Here is an 11045-nt window from a genome sequence, read left to right as displayed (position 1 = left end):
TCCTTGTTGAAGACAGTTTTGAGTGTTGATGTTGATTGTGTGGTTTGATTGGTAAATGGTCATCATGTGAGTATTATGTCAATGTTTGTTTTGGTATCTGCATGAATGAGTATGTACAAAGTGTTGCCATGTTTTTGTTGGATTTTCTATGTTTTCTGATGTTTTTGAATTTTGTATTTTTTTGAATGTTTTTGGATTTTGTATGAGACATTTTCTAATGTTTTTGGTATTTTGATAATTGCTTGAATGAATAACTTAATGAATCATAAGACAATGTAGAATCCACTTCCATCAATAGGTTAAAGGCATTGCCCCTAGTTTTAGACATGACTATGAAAAAGCGGGATGCAAGATGTATGGAGTACTATCATAATTGCAGAGGAATAACAAGTCATGGTTCTAGATGGATGGATGTATGTATGAAGTAGATGTGATCACAATAACCCTGAAAGATACTGGATCCATTGCCTTTACGAGTGGTGCCTATTTGCCAGGTTTTCACCATCGTACTTACCCAAGGTGCCATCGGAGTGGTTGTTCACCATTTGAATGCATGATTTTTCTTTACTTTTTTGAATGTTTTTGTATTTTCTTCAGGACATTTTTCTGAATGTTTTTGATATTTTCTGGTATGCAGGGGAGCCTGATGCTCTGTACAGCTTAGGTATAAAACCATTTTAGGTGCATGTTGTTGATTGGATCTGCAAGCGGTTCTCCTTCTGATGTAGCCAACTGATATGCCCCAGACCCGAAGACAGCAGTGACAACATATGGGCCCAGCCAGTTTGATTCAAACTTTCCTTGATGTTCTCTGTTTGGTTGATTATGAGGATTCTCTCATAGAACAAGATCACCTACCTCAAATGTACGAGGTCTAACTCCGTGATTGTAGTTTCTGCTCATGCGCTGTTGATAGGCTTTGAGATGATTGTATGCAGCTTGTTGCTTCTCATCAAGTAACTCTAAGTCCTAAAGATGCGAGACTCTGTAAGCTTCATCATCGATGAGATTGTGCAAGGAAACCCGTAATGATGGTATCTCAACCTCAATAGGCAAGATAGCTTCTGCACCATAGACCAATGAGTAGGGAGTTGCGCCTGTAGGAGTTCGAATGCTAGTTTGATATGCCCATAGTGCTGGATTCAATTGAACGTGCCAATCACGACCGACATCATTGACCGTCTTCTTGAGGATTCTTAATATGTTTTTATTGGATGCTTCAGCTTGACCATTGCCTTGTGGGTAATAGGGAGTGGAAAAGCGATGTTGGATATGAAAGTTCTCACAAAGTTCACGGAGATCTTGATTTTTGAAAGGAAGACCGTTATCTGTGATGATGGACATGGGCACACCATACCAGCAGATGATGTAGTTGAGGATGAATGAGGCAGTCTGCTTGCCGGTAACTTGGGTAAGTGGAATAGCTTCGATCCACTTTGTGAAATATTTGGTGGCGGTAATAATGAATTTATGGCCATTAGATGAAGAGGGATGGATTTTACCCATAAGGTCAAGACCCCATTGACAGAAAGGCTATGGTGTCATGATTGGTTGCAGTTCCTAGGCCGGTGCATGTATTAGGTCACCATGAACTTGACATTTCTTGCATTTTCTGACAAAGTAGTAGGAATCCTTTTCCATAGATGGCCATTAGTATCCATTGTGTAGGAGTTTCTTCGCTAGTGATGGACCACTTGAGTGAGTCCCACAAATTCCTTCATGGATTTCTTCCAAAGCCTTTGTTATCTCATCCTGCTCTAGACATCAAAGGAGAGTATCATCGAGACCACATCGGTATAGGGTTTTGGCAATAATGGTATATCGAGCAGTTTGGCAAATGAAGGTTTTACGTTGGTTATTTGATTGGTTGGGAGGAAAGGTGTGATCGCGGAGATAGGTGTAGAATCCATCGTACCATGGGGATTTAGAACCGACAAGGCAACATATCATCTCAGATTCGGGGATATCATAAGTGGGGATCCAAAGTTGTTCTACCAAGAACTCGTAGCATGTTGAATTTTGTGGAAGATCTAGGAGAGATGCGATGGTAGCCATAGCGTCAGTAGCTCGATTCTGATCTCTTGGTATCTGCTCAAAACTGATAGTAGTAAATGATGTCTTTAGAGTGTCCACCATTTGCTTATATGGCATGTGTTTATCATCCTTGGTTTGATATTCATCAGTTGCTTGTCGAATGACTAGTTGGGAGTCACCATATACTTGTAGTTCTTGTAATTTCCATTGTACAGCTAACCTGAGTCCCGTGATAAAGGCCTCATACTCTACTATGTTGTTAGTGCATGGAAATGTGAGCCTATAAGACTTCAAGATGCTATCACCTTGAGCTGTGATAAACAGAATGCCTGCCCCCGAGCCATGCCTAGTGTATGAACCATCAAAGTATAGGTTCCATGGTTGTGTTGTTGTGATCATGAATATCTCTTTGTCTGGAAATTTTGGAAATGAGAGGATGATTGCCTATGAGTGGTGCATGGGCCAATTGATCCGCAATAACTTGACCTTTGATAGCTTTACGGTCCACGTACTCAATGTCAAATTCACTTAGAATCATCACCCATTTGGCCAAGCAGCCTGTTAATGCTGCTTTGCTGAGTAAATACTTGAGTGGATCAATCTTTGCAATGAGTTGTACCTTGTGTGTTAACAGATAGTGCCTCAATTTGGTGGCTACTAAGATTACTACTAGGCAAGCTCGCTCAATAGGTGTGTAATTGAGTTCATAGCCTACCAGTGTGCGAGAGATGTAGTAAACAGCACACTCTTTTCTTTCCGCATTATGTTGTGTCAGTAGTACACCTAATACTGTACTTGTTGCTGAGATATAGAGTAACAACGGTCTTCTTGGATCTGGTGGCATCAGCAATGGTGGATTCATGAGATAGTCTTTAAGCATCTGAAATGCTTGCTGGCATCGAGCATCCCACTGAAAACGGATGTTCTTATGTAGCAGGTGTGTGAATGGGTGACACTTATCAGCCAATTGTGCGATGAATCTACGGATGGATTGAAGTTGCCCTTGTAATGTCCTTAGCTGACTGATATTCTTTGGAGGTGGCATGTCTATGATTGCTTTTACCTTTGCTAGGTTGACCTCAATACCTTTGCTTGAGACAATGTATCCTAGAAGCTTCCCAAAGGTTACTCCAAAGACACATTTCTTTGGGTTGAGTCGAACGTGGTATTGTTCCAGTCTATCAAAGATTTTATCTAAGATGTGGAGGTGTCCTTCTCTGGTGAGTGATTTTGCTAGTAAGTCATCAACATAATCTTCCATCATAGTATGCATCATGTCATGGAAGATGGTGGTCATTTCCCTTTGATAGGTTGCTCCTGCATTCTTGAGACCAAAAGGCATTACATTCCAGCAATATGTGACCCATGGACATGTGAAGGCTATCTTATGTTGGTCCTCTGGTGCGATCTTTATTTGATTGTATCCTGAAAAGCCATCCATGAGTGAAAGCATGGCATGTCCTGCTGTTAGATCCACTATGATGTCGATATTTGGTAGGGGGAAGTCATCCTTAGGACAAGCTTTATTCAGATCTTCGAAGTTAGTACAAATGCGGATGCCCCCTTTTGGTTTGCCGATAGGCACAATGTTGGAGATCCATTCTGCATAATCAATTGGTCTAATGAAACCAACATCTAGGAGTTTCTTGAGTTCGGTTTTGACCAGTACTGCAATCTAAGGATGCATCTTACAAAGCTTCTGCTTGACAGGTTTGGCTCCTTCTGCGACGGTGAGGTGATGCATGACTAAATCCGGATCAAGCTCAGGCATGTCTGCATATGACCATGCAAAGTTGATCTGATGCTTCTGGAAGAACTTTATAAACTTAGGTTGTTCCTCTGGAGTGAGAAGAGATGCCAGATGTATGAGATGAGGATTTTCAGGAGTCCCCACATTGTATTCTTTGGTTTCCTCAATGAGAATCATTGATCGTTCCTATGGTGCACTATCAGGGAGAATGTCAAACCCTTCATCCTCAGGCGCCTCAGAGAGGTTTTCACCATTGGATACGCTCTTTCTTTTTACTTTTATGGGATCAAAAAGTGCCATAGTGTGGTTTTCATTGGAAGATCCATGTTTTATTGTTATATTTTTGCAGCTGAAAGGTTTGGCATCTGCCCCGAAGTATGCTGTGTTATTAAGTTTGATGGCGAATCCAGCTTTGTGATCCCCGCTTGGTAGGTTATCCCTTAATTCCAAAAAGTCAATGATGGCCTCATTGTTTTGGAAGAGGTCAAGACATGGGGGATTTGGTTGGTTCCATTCGATGAGTTCAGGGTGGATAACGGGCATTACTTCATCGATTAGGTTAAGTTCTTTAGAGGTATCAGTGAGGTTTAAGACGTGATGGTGAAGGTCATTAATGGTACTCTCGCTATCAGAATCAAGCGTAGGATGAGACGTAGGGTTTGTGGAAGATGTTTCTAGTTCAAGAACCCAAGTGGTCTTTATCTGTGCTTCTCCGTAAACAGGGATGTCTTTGCGTGGTGGAGGTGGTGATGTGTCTTCCTCATCTGAAGTGTTAAGCTGTACAGAATCAAATTCCCACTCATGTGAGTCAGTCTCTGAGTCACTTTCCAGCATTCGATTACTATACCATACTGGGATGTCCTTTGAGTTAAATATTGTAGGTGTGATTGGTTGATGTACCTTTGTAGTGATTGGTGCTGCAGGAAGATTGATGGGGATCAAGGAATCTGGTACAGGGAGTATCGATAATATTGACTTAGTTAGTTCTGCTGGAACTACTGGTGCTATAGATGCTACTGCGGGTTCCGACATAGTTGCTTCTGCTGATGCAATTACTGGTTTGATTGGTGGGATGATTGGAATTGGTGATAGTTGTGTTGGGGTTTTGAGCCTCGATGGGGCAGTTGGGATGGTGCTTGATGGTGCTTTGATTATGAAAGGTGTTCTCTTTGCAGTAGGTGGACAAAATGGTTTGTTGGGTTTTCCTTTGAATCTGAGCTTAGGAAAGATCTCTTTTTCAAAGCCTAGGCCTGTGTTACCTTTGGGCTTTAATTCCGGGAGCAGTGGTTCATGTTGTCCTTGTTTGTAATATCCCAAATCACTCTGACCATCATATCCCATCCTTTGCATAATGAGGAGGCCTTTGCCATACTGATCCGTATGAAGTTTAACTGGTGGTAGATCAGTGGTGATGGGATCTTTATATCTCTATTCCACCAAGTCCTCATCTTGGGTTTCTTCTTCTTGACTCTTTCCAAAGATGAAAGGCGTCAAAGCACATGTAGGTGTGTTTAGTGGTTGTTGGAGTAACTGTTGTGGTTTACCATGTGTTCGAGGGGAAGTGGGCATTTGTCCCACACAAAAGAGTTGACTCAAGTTGTATTCCCCAGGACCTTCCTCGGCTACTTTCATCTTAAGCTTTTCTTGCTTCGATATAGTGGTGTTCGAACTGGCAAGAGAGGCTGGACTTATATATGATGTGGAGGAAATGCCTTCTCTATTATTAGGAACAGTAATCTCTGGTTGATGGCTGATATTATGATAGTATGCAAAGGGATTTGCATCACCCAGGATTGTGATCTCTACACCATTATGTGGGAACTTGATACATTGATGGTAGGTAGATGGAATGGCTTGCATGGCATGTATCCAAGGTCTTCCTAACAATAGATTGTATGGTAGAGGAAGTTCTAGAACCTGACAAATGATGTGCTTTACCACAGGGCCCACTCGGATTGGTAGTACCACAACTCCTTTGGATGAACGCTCTGCATCGTCATAGGCTTTGATTGTGATCTTCTTACGAGGATCCACTTATTCTACCGCATAGCCCAATGCTGTGACCAACTATAGTGTACAAATGTTCAGGCCTACTCCATTATCGATCAAGACTCGCTTGATCCTGTGTTGGTTGATAAAGCCTTCAATGTGTAGCGAAGCATTATGAGGTTGCTGGAAGGAAGAGTTGTCACTTTCAGAAAAAAGTGAGACAAGGTGATGACTTTAGACTTCCAACCATTGCTTGAAATTGGTCTATATTCAGGTTTGCAAGGACTGATGCCTCTTCGAGTGCTTGATCCAAGATAGTTTTATGAGATGGCGATAAGCGTAGAAGCTCTAAAATGGATATAAGCCCAGGCGTTTTGTCTAATTGTTCCACAAGATTGTACTGCTTTGGGATGAAGGTGGTGCCTTGTGGAGCTGCCTTAATGGTGACCTTGCGATGACATGTAACAACATTGCAATTTGAGTTGGGATTTTTGAAGGTTATGGTTGCAACTTGTTCACTGGCATCATACAGATGATTTATAGTGTAATTATATGCAGCCTGTGTATAATCAGTGGTATCACTGCCTCACCTGGAAGTGGAAGGACCCCTTTGATCTTGTGATGGAAGTGTATTTTTGAACATCAGATGATCATTATTTGTTGTTTCTGGGTCATGTCCTTCAATTTCAATTTCTCCTCGATCAATAAGATCCTGAATGAGATCTTTCAATCTATGACAATTACTTGTCTTGTGCCCTCTTCCTTGATGGAATTCACAGTGTTCAGTATCTCTCCACCATGCCAGTTTGACCTAAGGCTCATAGTTTGATAGTTTAGGTAGAGTGACCAAATTTTGAGAAATGAGTTGTCACAATACTATTTCAATGGGTTCCCCTAAGGGAGTGTATGTGCATTTCTGTTTTTGCTGACGAGGTCTAGGTTCGTCATGAGATGTGATGCAACCTTGATTGGAAGGAACATTTGTGTTATTCTGAGGTGGAGGATTTTGTCCTGCAAACTAAACCACAGGTTGTGCATTTTGGATAGTCCGGGCATCCACAACCCCATCATTGACGATATTCTTGTTTTTGTTCCAGAAGCTTGGTTTATCACTATTGAAGCGCGGGTGAGGACCATCTTTTGGTTCATTAAAGATTTTGATGAGTCCTTTCTTGATGAGTGCCCATTCACATTTTAAACCCTTGGTGATCATATCATTAAAAGAGTCTATGTCTTTGACATCCAAGTGAAATTCCATTTCTTCGTTTAAGTTGGAAATGAATATTTCCACTAGTTCTCGTTTAGGTAACTGAAGAGAATGTCTACTAGACATTTGGCACCATCGTTGCAGGAATACTAAGAATAGTTCACCTGGTTTTTGTTTGGTGTTGCATAGATCAGCCATGGTGATGTCGCGTTTAATGTTATGGGAGTAATGAGCTAGGAACTTCTGGATGAGTTCCTCAAATGTTCTAATGCCACCTGATAGTTGGGAAAACCATGATGTGGTTGGTCCTCCCAAGCTTTGGGGAAAAAGGCACATTAGGTATGTGTCTTCATATTCCACTTCAAGACAAGCGGAATGAAATTCTTGGACATGATCGTGGGGATCCCCCTTTCCTCTATATTTTTCAAATTTGGGTGTTTCGAATCCTCGTGGAAAGGGTGGCATATAAAGATTCCTATCAAAAGGATAGGGACAGATGTCATTGAGTGAGAAGTGGTTAGTCTTGACACCACTATGAAGTTGTTGGGCGAGATTCTTGACTTGTTGCTACAACATCTCCATTTCATTTGGAGGAGGAGGTGGTGGGTTACCTCGAGGAATGTTATATCTGATGGGATCTCTACCTCTTTCCTCTTCATGGTGACTTTGTCTTTCTGATGCTTGTCTTACTTGGGCAAGATCAAAGTTAGAGGGGAGTTTAGCTCCTTCTTGAGCGAGCTTCAAAAAGTGAGCATCCACATTGCTCCTGAGTATTTCATCAAACAATCTATTAAAGAGAGGGTTATGTTGAGCCCTTTCGATTGTTGCAGGAGTAGGAGTACTTGGGTTTTCGTCATTCGCATTTCCTCCAAGTGCTTCTTGAAATTCATTGCGATTTTCCTCTTCTTCTTCTTCTATTTCTATTTCTTGTTGCCTTGATTGTGATCGGGTTTGAGCGATCTTGCTTATGAGTCTTTGTTGAAGTTGAGTGAAAATGATGATGAGTTGTTGATGAAATGAAAGATCGATGGTTGGTGAATTGTGTTGTATGTAGATCTCTTTAGCACTTTTAAGGTAGATGTAACCGAAATTCCTTCTTTGAATTGCTTGCTTGTTTGATAAGATTTTGATGTGATAAGGTGTAGAGAAATCTAAGATGTGTTACAGATTTAACTACCTAGTAAATGAGAGGATGCACTCATGAACTAGTTTTAACCTGCGTAGATGTGTTTCTTAGGATGGGCTTATCCTAGATGTAGAAACAATCTTAAAAAGTGATGTGATGTCTTTGATTTCAAGAAATATCTAAAAGAGAATTTGGAACAAGAACCTCTTAATGTTTTTGAGAGTTGGGATGGATTGATGATGAAGTGATGATGTACGAGTGAGATGATGGATGAAAATGTTTTCAACTTCAATACAACCTTTGTGTTACAAATGGGACAAACTCTACCTCTTCCCTTTCAGGTGTTGGAGGTATTTCTCGAGCTGTGTTGTAGGTGATGCAGACGTTTGGGAAAAAGTTGGGATTAATCTTACCTCCTTGGTTTTTGTGGTAACTCAGAGCTCTATATTGCATAAAAGCTCTGTGATTCAATGATTCAGAATCAAATTCGTTTGTTTTGCCTTGAAGGTATAGATGCATATGAAGCAAGAAAACTCTATGAGAGACAAAGATTTGTCTATTGATGTAGAAGAATTCCCTTCATTTGATCAAAGCCTTTGAGCTTAATGGTCTTCTTTTCAAGTTGATATTCTGATGACGCTTCTTCTTTCGCAAGATGTGAAGAATGGTCATAAAATTTTGATTCTTTGTTTGGACTTTGTTTTGGATGTTTTTGGTTGTATTTAAAAGATGTTGGATGAATACTTTGTTTTTGGGATTTGATCTTTTTCAGATGTTTCTTTGACAAGAAAACAAAGCAAGCACACAAACACAAGAATGTTGCCTAAAAGGCACAAATGAGTATGGGTCTAGATTAACCCAATCCTTGGACTTGTATATGACCCTTCCTTTAGATGTATTTTAAGGTGTATTTCCAAAGCCTGAAGTCGGCTCAATTTGCACTTGGTCTGTAAAATGAACACACTTCAAACACTTTTTATCCCTAAGGTCAAATGGCCAGTTGTGATAAATTTAGCCCACATCTTGATATTTCTTCGACTCTGGTACTACATACCTTATGAATCCCGCCGTGGCAGGTAAGGATGTGATATACTAAGTCTTGCACGAGCATAACAAATAGATGATCCCTATGATGGGGGAGTCACCACTTTTATCAAGCCACAAGTGACTTTTCAAAAAGCTATGTTTCTACTCAAGGAAATATGTATGGTGAGTATCTTGGGAGCAAAACCATCTATGCTCTTGCACTAAATTATATCACAAATATCCTCAATCAATAGAATGGGTGGGCTACTACTTAAAGGTATTTAGTCATGTTTGATGTTTTTGGACATAAGTTCATTCTGCAGTGACTCACTTAAGAGCCTTGTAACTGGTGGTGGGGCCCATTTGTCCTTTTGACCAGTTACACTGTAGGAATAGCTATACCCAAGGCTACAGCTTTTGCTCTCACCTAATTTCTATAGCAGCTCAAAGGATTTACCACTCGAGGTCGTTCCCAAGAGTATCGATCCCTTGGTAGGCCTCTCTTAAAAAGATAAAAATTTTGAGTGTTACTAACACTTTTCTCTTGCACCTAGGACCACGAAAGCCAAGGGAGAGGATAGTGTGTGTTAGAGGTAGGACCACTCAACTGACTTTTTGCACAAGCATGCCAAACATGTAAAACACTTGTTCTTTTTAATCCATCATTTCAAAATTTGGTCTAACTATTTGGAGATGTTGCTCCAACAGCCATGGTGTTCTTTTTAACTTTCAAAGGCAATGTGTTTTGTAATCTAGAATTTGGAAATCCTAGTCAACTTAATGAAATACACGTTTGCTTGAAGTAAAATTTGTTTTGCAAAATTGAGACAAGTTGATTGTTCTTTTTATTTGCCCAAAAATTGAAGTGTGGCTTGTGATTTTTAAGTTTGATGCAATAAAAGAAAATTTGTGTGTTGATTTTAAGCACCAAAATGAAGATGAATCCCAACTTGCAATGGAAGTAAATGTTTGTTTTAAAGTGTTTTAAGAGCACCAAAGGAAAATTTGTGATTTTAGTGGTGAGTTTTAAACCTGCACAAACAATAAATAGTTAGTAAAATCTATGTCCAAGGGGGGGCTTCCACAAGCCTAAGATTTTCAATTTTTCGGTTACAAGGTAAGTTTTACAACATTCTGTTGCAATAGCACTAGTCTGTGTTTAAACAGAAGCGCTATTTCACACAAAAGCGTTGAAAGAAGGATAAAGCCCGAGAGGCAAAAGCACTTAAAGAGTTTTAATAGCGCCAAAAGAACAACAAAAAGCACCAAAATAGATGCAACAACATTGAAAGTTTAGCAATAGCGCTATTGTAGTGACAATAGCGCTAAAAGAAAAAGTGTTGGTAGCACTAGAACGTGTTCAATAGCACCGAAGCGCAACCTGTGTGACAATTCAACAATCAGACATGTTAATTTACAAAAAAAATGATAGTTTTGGGTGCTTGGATTCACATCGGGTTCACCAAATGATGCCTTGCAAAGTGGACAAGGTTAGAAAATGACAAACAACACATGAAAACCAAAAGATCATTAGTGTTAGTCAATCAAAAAGTAATCTAAAAAGGCATACCAAGAGAGACACTAAAAACATGCTAATATATCTAGCTAAAGAAACAAAGATAATGAGACATCTCCAAATGCCTCTTAGCATGGTCTTGGCTCATTTCTCCCTTGTTCCTCTCCTCTCCAAGTTCCAAAATAGTGTAGCTCTCAGTAGCTTTTTGCACTATGGATGCTTATGGAGGATTGAGATTGTAGTATTGTGCTTCAAATGTGAAATGAAAAGGTAATACTATGCTATTGATGCTAAAATGATTGATTTTATCAAAAAGACAAGATATTATATAATTATGCTAAAATGCTCTCTAAAAATGCCTATAGCTTAAATGCATACAAGTTTTCAGGATCTGGAT

This window comes from Cryptomeria japonica, chromosome 7 (assembly GCF_030272615.1).
Source record: "Cryptomeria japonica chromosome 7, Sugi_1.0, whole genome shotgun sequence".
In the NCBI taxonomy this organism is placed as follows: Eukaryota; Viridiplantae; Streptophyta; class Pinopsida; order Cupressales; family Cupressaceae; genus Cryptomeria; species Cryptomeria japonica.
Note: the sequence above shows the minus strand (reverse complement) of the source record.